The sequence below is a fragment of the Theropithecus gelada genome, chromosome 1 (genome assembly GCF_003255815.1).
Source record: "Theropithecus gelada isolate Dixy chromosome 1, Tgel_1.0, whole genome shotgun sequence".
NCBI lineage: Eukaryota > Metazoa > Chordata > Mammalia > Primates > Cercopithecidae > Theropithecus > Theropithecus gelada.
The window spans coordinates 77,920,545-77,935,143 of NC_037668.1; positions in this window are offsets into that span (position 1 = coordinate 77,920,545).

Below are 14,599 nucleotides of genomic sequence, written 5' to 3' on the forward strand. Positions count from 1 at the left end.
AACATGGCCCTCACGGATCTGGAAGGAGATGGAGTTAAAGAAGAAAGGTCAGGTAAATTGAGAAGGGAAAGAGGTCCCAAGGATGGAAATCCCCACAGAGGCCACTCTCTTTTTAAAGGCCCAAATCTGAAAAGCTTCCCCTTTTCCATCAAATAGACTGAAAATAGATGGGCTCCATTCTGTTTCTCCCACTCCTTGCTAGAGAGAACTCCTTAAAGAACTTTGTAAACTTCACATAATTCTTCATTTGGATGAGATTAGCAGGACAACGTTGTCCAAGAAGGGCCAGACCTCATTGACCTCCTAGTATCTAGGGACTTAGTGAACATGGGGCTCGCAAAGGCATTATGCCCATATATAAATTTTTTTAATTGGTATATTACACCACATACTGTTTATGCCTTAGTTTCATAACTTAACGTTAATTCATAAGAATTTCTTCATGTCATGAAATATTCTTTGAAAACATTACTCTTGTTGCTATAAAATCATCATAAAGGTGCATCATAACTAATTAAAGCATACCCTTCTTGGATATTTGAGTCCTACTTTTTTTCTGTTGTAAATAATGCTGCAGTGAACATCTTTGTATGTATACCTTTTGTCATCATTTCGTCACTTTCTTGGTTTGCATTTCTGTACATGAGGTCACTGGGTAAGGGGTATGAAGCGTACAAGGCTCTTGAAACGTATTGACAAATTGTCCTCCCCAAAGACCTCATCCCTTTATGTTCCCACTGTCAGAGTATGCAAGTACCTGGCACATGATGCCTTTGTCAACATTCTGCCTGTGATATTACAGGAGAAAATGTTTTATCCAATTAGCCAGGACACATCTGCCCAAATGAAATTTGAGAAGTTTGGTTTAAACATGGAAACATGAAAAAGCTAATTGTACTTATCACAGATGTGACACCTGCAGAAAAAGAGAAAAATTGTTTTCAACGTTTTATTTCTATCAGGAGAGAAGGTTTATAAACCCCAGGCTTCATTTCTCTTTCCGGAAAAGAGTATATGGTATGAATTAGGTATGCTGGATTCTCTGTGGTTAACTGGAGAAACAGATAAAGATCTCCATTTTTCCTCATGTTCATGCCCTTAACTGGTACTTATTTACAGGGTATTTGGAAGAAGACAACGTAGGGCTTGTAAGCCTAGTCTATTTTAATGGCATCAGATGTTTTGATTCTTTAAATTTATTGAAGGATTAAAAGAGTTGGAGCTAAAGGGCTCTGAACACTCATTTTGCTACATCCCCCAGTATCATTCAAATCTTACTTTCTTACTGATGTGACAAAATATTTAAACACACTGAGATTGAAATTCTAGGGAATAAAACAAGGCTGTTGCTGCCTTGTTCAAGGAAGTGAAGACATTTAGACTGAACAGGAGGCCATAGAACCTAAATTATTCCAAATTTTGTATTAGAGTTCTATCGTGGAAATGGAATGACTGTTTCAGAAGAGATTTGTAGATCATGATGTCAGTGAATCTAAATTTTAAGAATTGCTCTTGGAATGCAAACCTTAGGATGTGATCAAATATATATATAAGTATCTCCTCTGTTTTTGTTTTTTGTTTATTTCTTTGTTTGTTTTTTTTGACATGGAGTCTTACTCTTTGCCCAGGCTGCAGTAAGTGGCACCATCTCGGCTCACTGCAACCTCTGCCTCCCAGGTTCAAGCAATTCTCCTGCCTCAGTCTCCCGAGTAGCTGGGATTACAGGCATCCACCACCACGCCCAGCTAATTTTTTTGTATTTTTAGTAGAGACAAGGTTTCACCATGTTGGTCAGGCTGGTCTCGAACTCCTGACCTCAGGTGATCCACCCGCCTTGGCCTCCCAAAATGCTAGGATTACAGATATGAGCCACCATGCCCAGCCTCCTCTATTAGTTTTAAGAGGAGATGATTGATATAAAAGTTAACTATGTCCAGTAGAGTCATAATATCCCTGAAACCATGTAGGCAAGTATATAAATCCCAGAACTACATGGAAATTTATGACTGTGTAATGAAACACTAGGCCATAATTTTTTTATAAAACATTCAAAAAGCAGAATATCACAATTAGTGATATAAATCTGGAATTAGAATGTAGATGTTCTCTGATTTAATACACACAACAATTTTTAAAAATAGTTTAGCCTGCTAAAAACATATATACTCACAAAATAGATCAATGGCAAATACTATGCCTAAAACTGTATGTCTTTTTCCTAACAATAAATGTAATTAATTTTTACAAAATTTTGTCATATGACATCTTAATTCCACATTTTTGAACAACCTAAAGGTTTTACTTTCCATCACTGTATTTAAAAGCATGATACATATAGATAATGTTCTATTATAGGCATTATATAGGTTTGGAGAGCAATAAGTCCAGGTACAAATCCTGGCTCCATCACCCCATAAAGTTCTCTCCTTGACCTTTAAGAACCTACGTAACATGGAGAGGTGTGTCTTTGTGGTCTCACCTCCTACCACGTTCTTCCCCACTCATGATGCTTCAGCTACATAGGCCTCCTTGGGTTCCTCAAGCACCTCAAGCTAGCTTCCCCCTTCACAACCTTCAGTGTTCTCTCTGCTAGAACTACTCTCCCTTCATATCTTCACATCACTTGCTCTCTCACTTCATTAAGGCCTCTTTTCAAATGTCATCTCCTCAAAGAACCCTTCTCTGTCCATTCAATCAAAATAGCTCCCACCTTTGGTTACTCACAATCTCACTAATCTGCTTTTCTTTACTGTCTAAAATCATAAATTCTATTTAATCATTTGTCCATGTATTCATTGGCTTTCTTTCCAACAGTAAGCTCTGTGAGAACAGGAACCTTACCTATTTTGTGCCCTGTTACATATTCCATAGCTCAAACAACTTCTGATACACAGTGAGTGAACATTTAATAAATATTTTAATGAATATTTGAATAAATGAATGAACAAAAAATGATATGGGTTGGGCACGGTGGCTCATGCCTGTAATCCCAGCACTTGGGGAGGCCGAGGTGGGTGGAACATTTGAGGTCAGGAGTTTGGGACAATCTGGCCAACATGGTGAAACCCCATCTCTACTAAAAATACAAAAATTAGCCAGGCGTGGTGTTGGGCTCCTGCAATGTCAGCTACTCAGGAGGCTGAGGCAGGAGAATCGCTCGAGCTGAGGAGGTGAAGGTTGCAGTGAGCTGAGATCGTGCCACTGTACTCCAGCCTGGGCGACAGAGGGAGGCTCTGTCTCAAAAAGAAAAAAAAAAAAAAAAAGTATGATAGGTCCATGTACAGATAATTGGAGAGTACAAAAAAAAAAAAAAAGATCACCTAATTTAAACTTTCAGTTGAAACAGAGTGTAACCAAAGGAGATTTCCCAGAGGAAGGTAAAATGTGAGCTGAGTTTTAAAGGATAATTGGAAGAAAAAGGGGATCCTAGGTCAAAGAAACAGAGATGTAAGGACAGAGGGAAGAAAACACAGCTTAAATACTAACTGCAGGTGATCTGAAATGACTTGACAATAAGTTGAACAGGAAAAAATGGCTTCTCTGTGAGTGGAGAAGTTGAATATAGTCCTAGAAGCTCTATGAATAATTTGAATACCAAAAGCAGTAAAAAACATTGTATTTCTAAAGCCCTCAAAGATGACCAAACTCATGTGGACTTTCTTTCTAACAGAGTTTACAGCAATACAGGAAGTTTAAAATAACATTTATTGGGGAACTCCTCATCTTCAAAATCCTCCGCATGTGCCCTGTTCACCTCCCTCCCATACACACTCTCCAACTAAGATCTGGCAGAAACTCAGGCCAGTCACCCTTTAGGACATCCAACAACATCCATAATTATAAGCCAGCTTCTCTGATGGGATTAGAGACAGATTCTGTATGGTGAGTTCATCTCACAGTAGCTGTATTTAATAATATCCAGTAATTGCTACTGTTACTACCTGTGTCTTGGCAGATGTTTTAAGTGGTAACCTCCTCCCACCCCTCTCCTCTCTCAGGTGCCACACAATAAATTGATTGTTAGAGATACAATTTCTCATGTATATATTTTTAATGCTGCTACAATTGCCAGCTTAACAGCCACATGTTTTCTGAATTTGCGGGCAGGGGGTGGGGGAAGAGTATATGCTTTGTAGCAGGTAAAATGGTCCAAACAAAAAACTATATCCCTGCCCAAGTAGTCTGTAATCCAAAAGCAAGAGTAGGCAAGCTTCAGAACATAGCAGAACAATACCCACACAATACAGGCAGATGGAGTGGCATATGGCCACCACAGCTGGAATATTTTGTAAATGATCCCCAAACCATTGCTAGTCTTTGAACACTTCCCCAGTTCAAAGTACAGAACACCATCTATTATCAACAAACTCCTAAAAGCCAAATGAGATGTTTAAGGTAGCCTTGAGTAAAGGTCATATTCCTAAGTGAGCAGACCTAAAATAGAACGCTTTCTGACATAAAGTAAATTATTACCCATTCACATTACCATCCACCCTCAATGGTAACACATTCTGTACCCTTGTTGTCAGAGGCAAGCACAGTTTATTGACTTTTTGTGATAAGATGCCACTAACCAGTTAACCCAATATTAAATGGATATTTTAGATCAATGTTTTGGGTGGGCAAATAATGGAAAAGGGTGTAGCAATTATTCTCTTGCCTTATATTGACCAACCATTAAAGCCTGGTACTGTTTTTGCCTATTTTGTTTCTAATGTTTAGGAGCAGTAGAGAGGTAAATGGGATATGGTGAAAAGATCATTGAAACTAGGGAGATAAGCTGTAAAATTCTTAGCGGGCCACCTCCTCTTTCTAAGCTCCACTTTTCTTTGCTATAAAATGGGAATAAATAGTTGTATCTCCTTCACTAGACTGTTTTAAAAATTAAGTAAGATGGTATAGGATCATCCAAATGTTAGAAGTTATTGTGTAACATCCATTGTTTCTGTGTTCTTCTGAATTTCTGAGGAAGCTCTTAAATGACCCTACAAGCACTTTTATTTGTTGAGTTTTTTAAAATATGAATTTCCATTTTAGAATAGCTTTAGATTTACAGAAAAATTGTGAAGATAGTATAGAGCATCCATATACCTCACACAGTTTCACCTATTAACATCTTATATTAGTATGGTATCAATTTGTTACAATTAACCATCTAATATTGATGGATTAATAATTTAAGTCCCAATTTTATCACTGTTTTCTTAGTTTTATCTAACATCCTTTTTCTTCTCTAATATCTCATGCAAGATACCACAGCCAACCTTAAATAACTAGATTCAGAAAATATAATTAAGGATAGAGTTTACTTGAACACAAGTATTAAAGGTGGCCACTTGGAAACATTGACTCCAAATGAATGGGGTCGGTTCCCAAGTGGAGAAGTTAAGGTTTCACTTAATAGGCAAAGGCAGAGACATTTTAGCAGGAATACATTTTCCGCATAGATCAGTGCATATATTACAGCAATTTGATTGGTTACAGATTGCTACATTCCGAGGAAGCTTATTACTTCAGAAGGAGGGGCAGTGATCTCAGGGAGTCTTATCTTCGGTGCTGTTTGGTCTTAACGGTTTTTTTTTTTTTGAGACAGAGTCCCACTCTGTCACCCAGGCTGGAGCGCAGTGGTGTGATCACAGCTCACTGCAAGCTCCGTCTCCCGGGTTCAAGCGGATTCTGTTGCCTCAGCCTCCTGAGTAGCTGGGACTACAGGCACATGCCAACACGCTCAGCTAATTTTTGTATTTTTAGTAGAGACAGGGTTTTACCATGTTGGCCAGCCTGGTCTCAAACTCCTGACCTCATGATCCACCCACCTTGGCCTCCCAAAGTGCTGGGATTACAGGCGTGAGCCACCATGCCTGGCCTGGTCTTAACTATTTATGGGGGAAAAAAAGCAGAAGTTGCTACTTCATGTCATGTGACTCAGGCTGCAGAGCCACATCCCTCTCAAGGGTCAGAATAATTTAAAGTTTCAACAGTTTTAAGTATGAATTTTCTATTTCACCCCACATTACATTTAACTGACATGCCTCCATAAGCTACTTTAGCTTGTGACATTTTCTCTGACTTCCCTTGGTTTTGATGACATTAACAGATTTGGGGAGTACTGCTCAAGTTTTTTGTAAGATGCCCCTCTAATGGACTTTGATGTTTCTCTCAAGATTACACTGAGGATATGGGTTTGGGGAAGGAAGATTACAGATGCAAAGTGTCATTTTCATCACATCAAATGAAGGGCACATACTATCAACATGATTTATGACTGTTATTGTTGACCTTGATTACCTGGTTGAGGTAGTATTTTTCAGGCTTCTCCAGTGTAAATTTACCTCTTTCCATATTATATTCTTTGGAGAAAGTCACCATTTGCAGCTCACAATTAAGGAATGATAAGTTATGCTCCCTGTATCTGGTTTTGTTTTTATCAAACAAAAGTAGCATTTCCATGGGGCAGAACTTGCCCACTTGCAATAGAGAGAATATTGGGGCTAAACACTATTTCTAAAGAGTTGGCATAAACTTACTCTTTTGTTAGAAGAAAAACTATAGTAAGAGTTGTTTCCTGTTCCTTGCCTTGAAGATCATAAGCTCCTGCTTTTCCTTTAAGATAATTTTTATCTTAAAGGAAAAAAAAAAGTTTGTTAGGTTTGCCATTGAAAGCTTGAGGGGGCCTCTCTTCTTCGTATACTCCTGTATTTTCCTTCCTTTTACTTTCTTACCAGTATCTTCTTTAAAAGAAGAGCTCATACATTCATTTCTTCTTTTAGAACTTTCCACAATACTACTGCAAATATGTTGTCTGTATAATTTTCTGAGATTAAAAAAATTAGAATCCAAAACTTCTCTCTGAGGGAATATTACCTTTAAAGTTCAGGGAGGCATCAGAATCAAAGCAAAATCTACAATTTACTTCCTTACAACAAATTCTGGGAAGATAAAACTAGTAAGATACAAAAGGAAAAATCCGTTTCAAACTGATAATAAATATGCTGTAATAAGCAGAAAAAGGAAAACATGAGGAAGTCATGAAAAAAGTTACTTTGTTTACAACAGTTGCATTTCCCTAAACCTCAGCAATATTGGGCAGCCAAAATCACTAAATCTTTGTATCTCAAACTTTCCTAAGCAAACTTCAATTCTCAGAATACTAGTCTCTGAGGCAGAATAAAAACACAATAAACATACAAACACACACAGTGAAATCTGACACAAGAAATTTAGAAAAATTAAACTAAGTCATCAATATTTTGTTTGAAAAGAAAGCTGTGTAGAGGTAAGCAACATTTTTCTAACGATAGTCAGGTGAATACACTGTTCTTGTATCTTCTCTAGCAAAAACATACACATATCAGGGAGAGAAATTTAGCACTTGGCTAACAAACCATTGAAACAATTTCTTTTTTAACAACAAAAACAAAACAAAATAAAAACAAAAATCCACCAAGATTAACAGCTTCTTTAGACAAAGGCAATACAGCATAGAAGATAAAATACTACTTTTGGAACTAGAAAGACTTGGGTTTAAATTATAGCTTCTCCACTTACTCACTATATGGTCCTAGATGAGTTATTTAACCTCCCTGAATCTCAGTTTCCTTATTTGTGAAATAGACACATTAGTGCCTACCTTGTGTGTCCTTATTACAATTAGAGATAAGGGAGTTAGAAACATAGCAAACAGTCTAACTGATACATAGCAGGCTCTGAATTAGAGAAAGAGAAGACGCTATCCCTATCTTCACCTGCTTAATAATCTAATAGAAGAAATGGAGATTAACCAAGGAATAGCAAAAATAAATGTACAATTATCAAAATAATAAATTCTACAAAATGACTCAGAATTATTGAGGTATCATGGGAACTACACGGCTGGGAAAAGAAGTGTCTATTCTGTCATGGTGAATGGTAGTTTCATAAATTTTCTTTGTTTTTAGAGTTACCTTGATTTTAAAAATTATAATGTTTAAACAGCTAAGGAACAGATAAGCTGCGAGATATAAATCATAATTTCACTAACTGAATGTATTTTCTCACTTTCTCACAGTTTTTTTCCCTTGGAAACACTGGGAAGGGACATAGGGTGGCATGAGAGAACACTAGATCCCCGTATACTCCTCATGGAGATCCCGCCATTATGCGTTAAAAATAGAAGCTGTTGAATTGGTGAACTGGATGTAGTTAAAGCCCCACTGTAATTAGTGCAGGAGCCCCACAGATTGTTAATGAGGCTGTTTGAATTAGCACCTGCTCCTGCAAGGATCTGTTGTGAGCCCCTTGGCAATCAGGTCCCTTGGGTCAGTAAGAAGGAAATGGGAGTGGAGGGAGGGGTTCCCTGGGCTGTCTTGTAGATGTTTTCTGAGAGTCTCTGAATCAATTTTATTTTATTTATTTTATTGGAATCACTATGTGCAAAAGGCTGGGCCAGATGTTAAAGGAGACGTAAAGGTGAGACACACCACTTTCCCCCCAAGAACTCACACAGAGGGGCAAGACATTTACACAAGTAACAATTCTCCAAAGCATCTATGAAGCAACGCGGTTTAGCAAGAGAACTCTGACCTGGGAGTAAATCATGGTCCTTCTACTTTCTAGCTGTGTGATTTTGCAAAGTTGTGCAATCTTTCAAATCCTCAGTTTCCTTATCTGTAAAATCAGGATTATTGGATATTTATGAGGAATAAATGATAGCCATGAGTGAAGTGGGCAGTGTATCACTGGGTGAATCGTAGGTATTCAATAATTAAATTGACTGCAAAATCAAATAAATGCAAAAATGGAAGAAATACCAATGAAATGCTTTGGAACTCCAATGGAGGAAGGTGTCATATCAGGAAAAACTTTTGGGAGGTGGTATGTGAGATGAACCTTATAGGAGTTGTCTGATTTTAAAAAGAGGCAATGTAGCTGGGGAAAAAGATTCCCAGGGAGAGATGGCATAAGCAAAGGCTTGACAGCAGGAAAATCTGTGACACTCCAACTAGTAGATGTGCTTTTTCCTTAAGTTGTAGTTACATAGACTATAAGTCAGTCTCCAACCTCAAAAAGCTCATAGTCTAGTGGGGAGACAGACACACAACTGAAATTGACAAAGCAATGTGACACCAGTTGTGATACAGGACAGCAAAGGTGCTGTGGGAATCCAGAGGAGGCCCACTTGGATCAGTTGGGCTAGTGCTGACCGTGTGGTATATCAGAAGATGAAGAAGGTGTGCTGAGATTCTAGAGGATGATAGAGAAAATGTTGGGCACATGGCCCATGCTTAGTAGAAGTGCCAGGCATAACATCATGCTAGGCACACAGGATGGGACCTAGGAGGTGAAAAACAGGATGAGAACGAAAACTGAGTTAGTAGCACTGAAAGGATAAGAACAGTGACCAGGGAAGAAGCAGGAATAAGAGAGAAAAATGGCTGAATTCTAGAGCTTAAAGGTGGAGCCATTTAGTACTATAATGAAGCCTGAAATCAGTTGTGAACCTAGGTGGCTGAAATTGAGGAGAAGGGAGTCATTGGAGATTAAGAGCACAAAGATTACTGGCAGTAAGCAACTTGAAATATCACTGTTGTCTGATGATGACCCAGAAGGCAGAGATACAAGGAAGCCTATGTGGAAAAGAAAAAGTCAATAAGCCAAGTCTAAAAATCACTCCAAAAGAAGGAATTGTGTCCTGAAGGGCAATAGATGGCTTTGGTATTTGAAATGTGCTAGCTACTGACTGCTGAGCACCAGTTTTATGCCAGGCACTTTAGATTCATTATGGTATCTCCAATTGTGTTGGTTAGGATATTGGTTAGGTTGCTGTGAAAGGAAGGTCCAAAATAACTGTGACCAAAATAAGACAGAAGCTTATTCCTCTGTCATGTAAAAGTCTGGGTATGTGGTCCATGGCTGCTATGACAACACACATAATCATCAAGGTTTCAAAGGCTTTCTGTTTTTTTGTCCTGCCAGTTTCTATCTCAGCTCCCACCATTACAGTTCCATGACATCTGCATTCCTGTTAGATGAAAGGGCAGTAGATAGCATGGCCCAGAATCACTAAGAGTGACCAACATTCAAGGGTAGGAGGATTAGATTCCCCTCCTGATAAGGGAGTGACAAGGTCACAATGCTGAAGAGCAGGTGGGTAGGAAGATACTGTTGTAGCCATATTTAGAAAATACAATCTGCCACACATGACAATAAATGACCTTTAACAGAATGCAGCTCTGCTTAATGAATATGAATAATCTTCAGACCAAATGGCCATGAATAATATTGATTCCATTTACTCATTTCACTCCATTTAATCCATAGAATAACCCTGTAAGGTCAGTTTAATCACACTCCCATTTTATAGATAAAGGAAGTAGGTATCTTGCCCAAGATCCCCAAGGCAGTTGTGGAGCTGGGATTTGAACCCCAACCTGTTTGACTCTCAAGCTGGAATTCTTTGCTGGCATGACACAGCCTCTCATGAAGCTTGACATCCAGAAAGAATACAACAGAAAAGAAATATTTGCCTTGCTTATCACAAGGACTCAATAAATATTTGTTGAATTGAACTAAATTAGATCAAACTCCTACAGTGGAATCTTAGGAACAAAATCTGAAAGATGTATGTTAAAGTCAGCTATGACAGAAGTAGAGTAAATCCTCACTTAACATCATCAATAGTTTCTTGGAAATTGCAACTTTAAGTGAAATGACATATAAGGAAATGAATTTGGCCATAGGCTAATTGATGCAAACAAGGATTTCATTCCTACAGCATATTTCTGGTCACAAAAACATCACTAAACTTCTGAATAAAGACTGAAACACTTCTAATATTAAAAATTGAAACAAATGTGAACTACACATACATTTAAGAAAGGTTAATAAAAACAAATAAGATAATTATTTACCCATTTTTTCCAGTTCAAGGTCGCAGGTGGCTGGAGCCTTTCCCGGCAGCTCAGGGTGCAAGGCGGGAAGTAGTCCTGGATAGGATGCCATTCCCTCATAGGTCTATGCACACACACACCCCCACACTCACTCACACTGGGACCATTTATACATGCCAATTCACTCAACATGAACAGCTTTGGGATGTGGAAGGAAACCGGGGTACCTGGAGAAAACCCATGCAGACATAGGGAGAATATCAAAGTCCACATGGACAGTGGACCCAACTGGGAGTCAATTTTTTTTTCTCATCAATGTTATAATAAAATGACATCGAATGAAATGACATTATTCGAGGACCTGCTATACATGAACCAGCTAATAAAGCAAGTTCTCTGTGAATGCTGTTTTTTCATTTACCGGTATCCACAGAAAAAATACTTCTTAAAAATACGTATTTCCATTCTAAAAGGATTTAAGGGATGTGTGTTAGATTAGAAATGCCAGTAAAATGAAATAGTACTCAGAGATTTTGGTTGTCAGCATGTTGGAAATGCCCAGTGAATGGTAGCCATAGCCAGCTGGGTTCTGTTTGTGGATCTGCTTCTCACAAGCGGTGTGAATTTGAGCAGATCACTGAGCTTCTTTAGACCTGACTTTCCTCAGTAAAATGAGAAGGATAATACCAACAATTTCTAAGGTCCTTTCCAGCACTAAAACCTACATGAAGACTGAGTACTCTTTCTCTTATCATTTCCTGCATATCATGATTGGCCCAGTTATTTTCTACTACAAAGCAATTAATTATCTAGTCTATTAAGTGCAAACGACAACTGTTAACGAGCAACTAAGAATAGTTAAAACTGTGAGAGCAAAGGATCTAATCAAATGTTTCTGAACATATGCTCATGGGCTTACTTGAGAATAGCACTTATTCACTGTTCACATTAAAATCTCGGGATGAAATATTAGAGATTGCACAAATTTTGTTATATCCATAACAGTCAATAAAAGTATTATACAATGTAACTTTACTCTGACAGTGGAATACATTTACTTCACAGCCATGTAATGTAGATCTTTTTAAAAAGTACCTCATCATGCTTTGATGTTCAGTTTTTCTAACTCCTGCTTCCTTAAAGTTCAATACTGGAATCGTTTTGGTTCCCACTCCACCCCCAACCCGCTCAAAACTATCCCAATAACCACCATCCACCCACCCCCACATATAAACATACACAAGGCCAAGCTGCTTTGGATGCTCCTGCTCTGCACTCTAGAAGTCCCTCTTGCTTCCTTCTGTGTTGGTACTTGTTACACTGTATTGTCATTGTCTGTCATTTCCTCATCTACAGTCTCCTCAAGCTGTGATCATCTCAAGAACAGAAGACAACTCTACTGCCAGGGCTTAGAGTGAAGCGTGGTCTTAGTAGGTGCTCAATGAATTCTTGTTAAATGACTGCAGTTCCTTTGTTCCCCCTTAGGAGATGTTGAAATGAATACAAGGCATGTTCTATCTTATGTCAAGTTCCCAAATTCTTCAAATATCCATAATTTCACATAAGCCAATTCTTATGTTGGTGTGCATAGTTGGAGTTTGTTTTGAATGTGCCCAATGCAGAGTTGAAAGGGGAAAGAGAAGCAACTAGTATTAAGCAGCTACTTTACATATTTTTTCCAATAACATTAAAAATCGTCATCTTCATAATAACCTATAAGGTAAGTACTATTATTTCTATTAAATACAAACTGAGGATCAGAGAGAAAAAGGAACTTGCCAGGTATCATGGTATCATGCAGCTCCTGAATAACAGAGGTGGAATTCGTCTGACTCTAATAGTACACAGCACTCCACAAGGAGGAACAGGGCTAGGGGTGTGGGTGGAGACTCACTCTCACGCTCTGAAACCTGTCTTTTAAAATCGACCTGTCCCCTACATCTATGCTTACTAACCCTGAATTTTAGCTCTTTACATGTCGGTTCAGCAACAAGTGCTCCCCACCATAACTAATACCTCTATTCCTCACTACTCATTATTTGGGCCATGGATTTTTATATGGATGCCATTGTTAAGTTGTTCTCATTAAGAGAGAAATAGGGCGGGACAGGGGAGGGGTGTGACAAATCAAATCCTCAGGTCAGATCAATCAGATTAACAAAGAAGCACAGCTGCTCTTATAATTAAGGTGCACAATGAGCTGGTAATGCCTTTGTGTAAAGATTTGGGACTTTTAAAGAAAAATAACATTGTCCTTAATACAGGAATTGCCTTTCTAAGGAAGAAAGTAAGTTTCCATGCTCTTACTGATTGCTTTGTTACATGAAGTTGACTATTCTAGAGCCACAATATGACTAGTAATTGTAAAACTGTAGATTTTACACTTTTACAAATTTGGGCAAAATGATCACAGATACTATTTATGGTTTGTATTGGGAAGGAACATAAATTAACAATTTGCTTTGGAGATTTTTAACATAATTCCAAAACACTTACTTTAAAATAGTTAATACTATGCTGATAAAGTTAATATTTTAATTATGTACATACATGTATACAGTCATATACATACCTGAGTTAGCCTAACAATTTTTTCAACTGATGAGAAACTTTTTTTCCTATTACATGGTTCTTAATTCTATGATGATGTACCCTTTTGATAAAATTTTTCATAAGTGGTATTACCTTAATATATTTGATTCCTAGACCTTTCTTAGATTACTTCTGAAATATCAATAAGATAAACAGAAATTATAAGATTGGAGATGTATTTTTAAAGTCTCTATGTGGAGTTTTTCAATTGTTTTTGAAAGAGCTAATAAATCCAGAGAATAGATTAAATCATTGAATATAACAAATAAAATGTACAGTAAAGTCCTATGTATGCCAGATTTTTTATTTTGAAGACTTCGTTGCTGAGCTGATTTTGGAAAAGTTAAAGATGAAAGAATTAATCTTTATATGTCTTGTGTCTGGATTTAACTTCCATTTTAGTAATATGAGCATATGTAAATGCTACATGGGTTTCTTTTAAATGGGGACAGCTTCCCACTATGAATTATGACAGGTCATACATTTACATAACCTTTTAGTGTTAAATAACATTATGTTTATATATCAATATAAGGAACACATACTAAAATCTTTATATTAGAATGTGACAAAGAACTTAAAATTTGTTTAATTTGTGATCATTTTTACCAGGGACTGTTCTTAATGCTTTCTGTTTGTTAACTTATTTAATCCTCAGAACAAACCCCATGAAGACAGCTCTGATATTATGCCTATCTTACAGATGAGAAAACTGAGGCACAAAGAGGTTAAGTACCTCACCCAGCATCACAGAGTCACTAAGTGGTAGAGTTGTGAATCAAACCAAGACAGGCTTTAGAGCCCATGCCGTTATCCACCACACTAAACAGCCAAATTAGAATCCCTGTAGAGGTGATTTAAGTAATAAGATGGTTATAAAGAGCAAAACTTGCTACAGGGTTGTGTCTAAATCATTAAAAACAATAGTGTGCATCCATTTTTTGTACATATGCCTACCAGTGTTAGGCTACGTGCTTTAAATGATCCCTCGCATTTAATCCTCACAACCACACTATGATATGTAAATTTAGGCAACTTACTTAACTTTCCTATTTAAGTCTCAGTTTCCTCATCAGCTGACATGGGGAAGATATTCTAGAGTGATTAGCACAGTATCTAGCACAAAGTAAAGTCTTAAT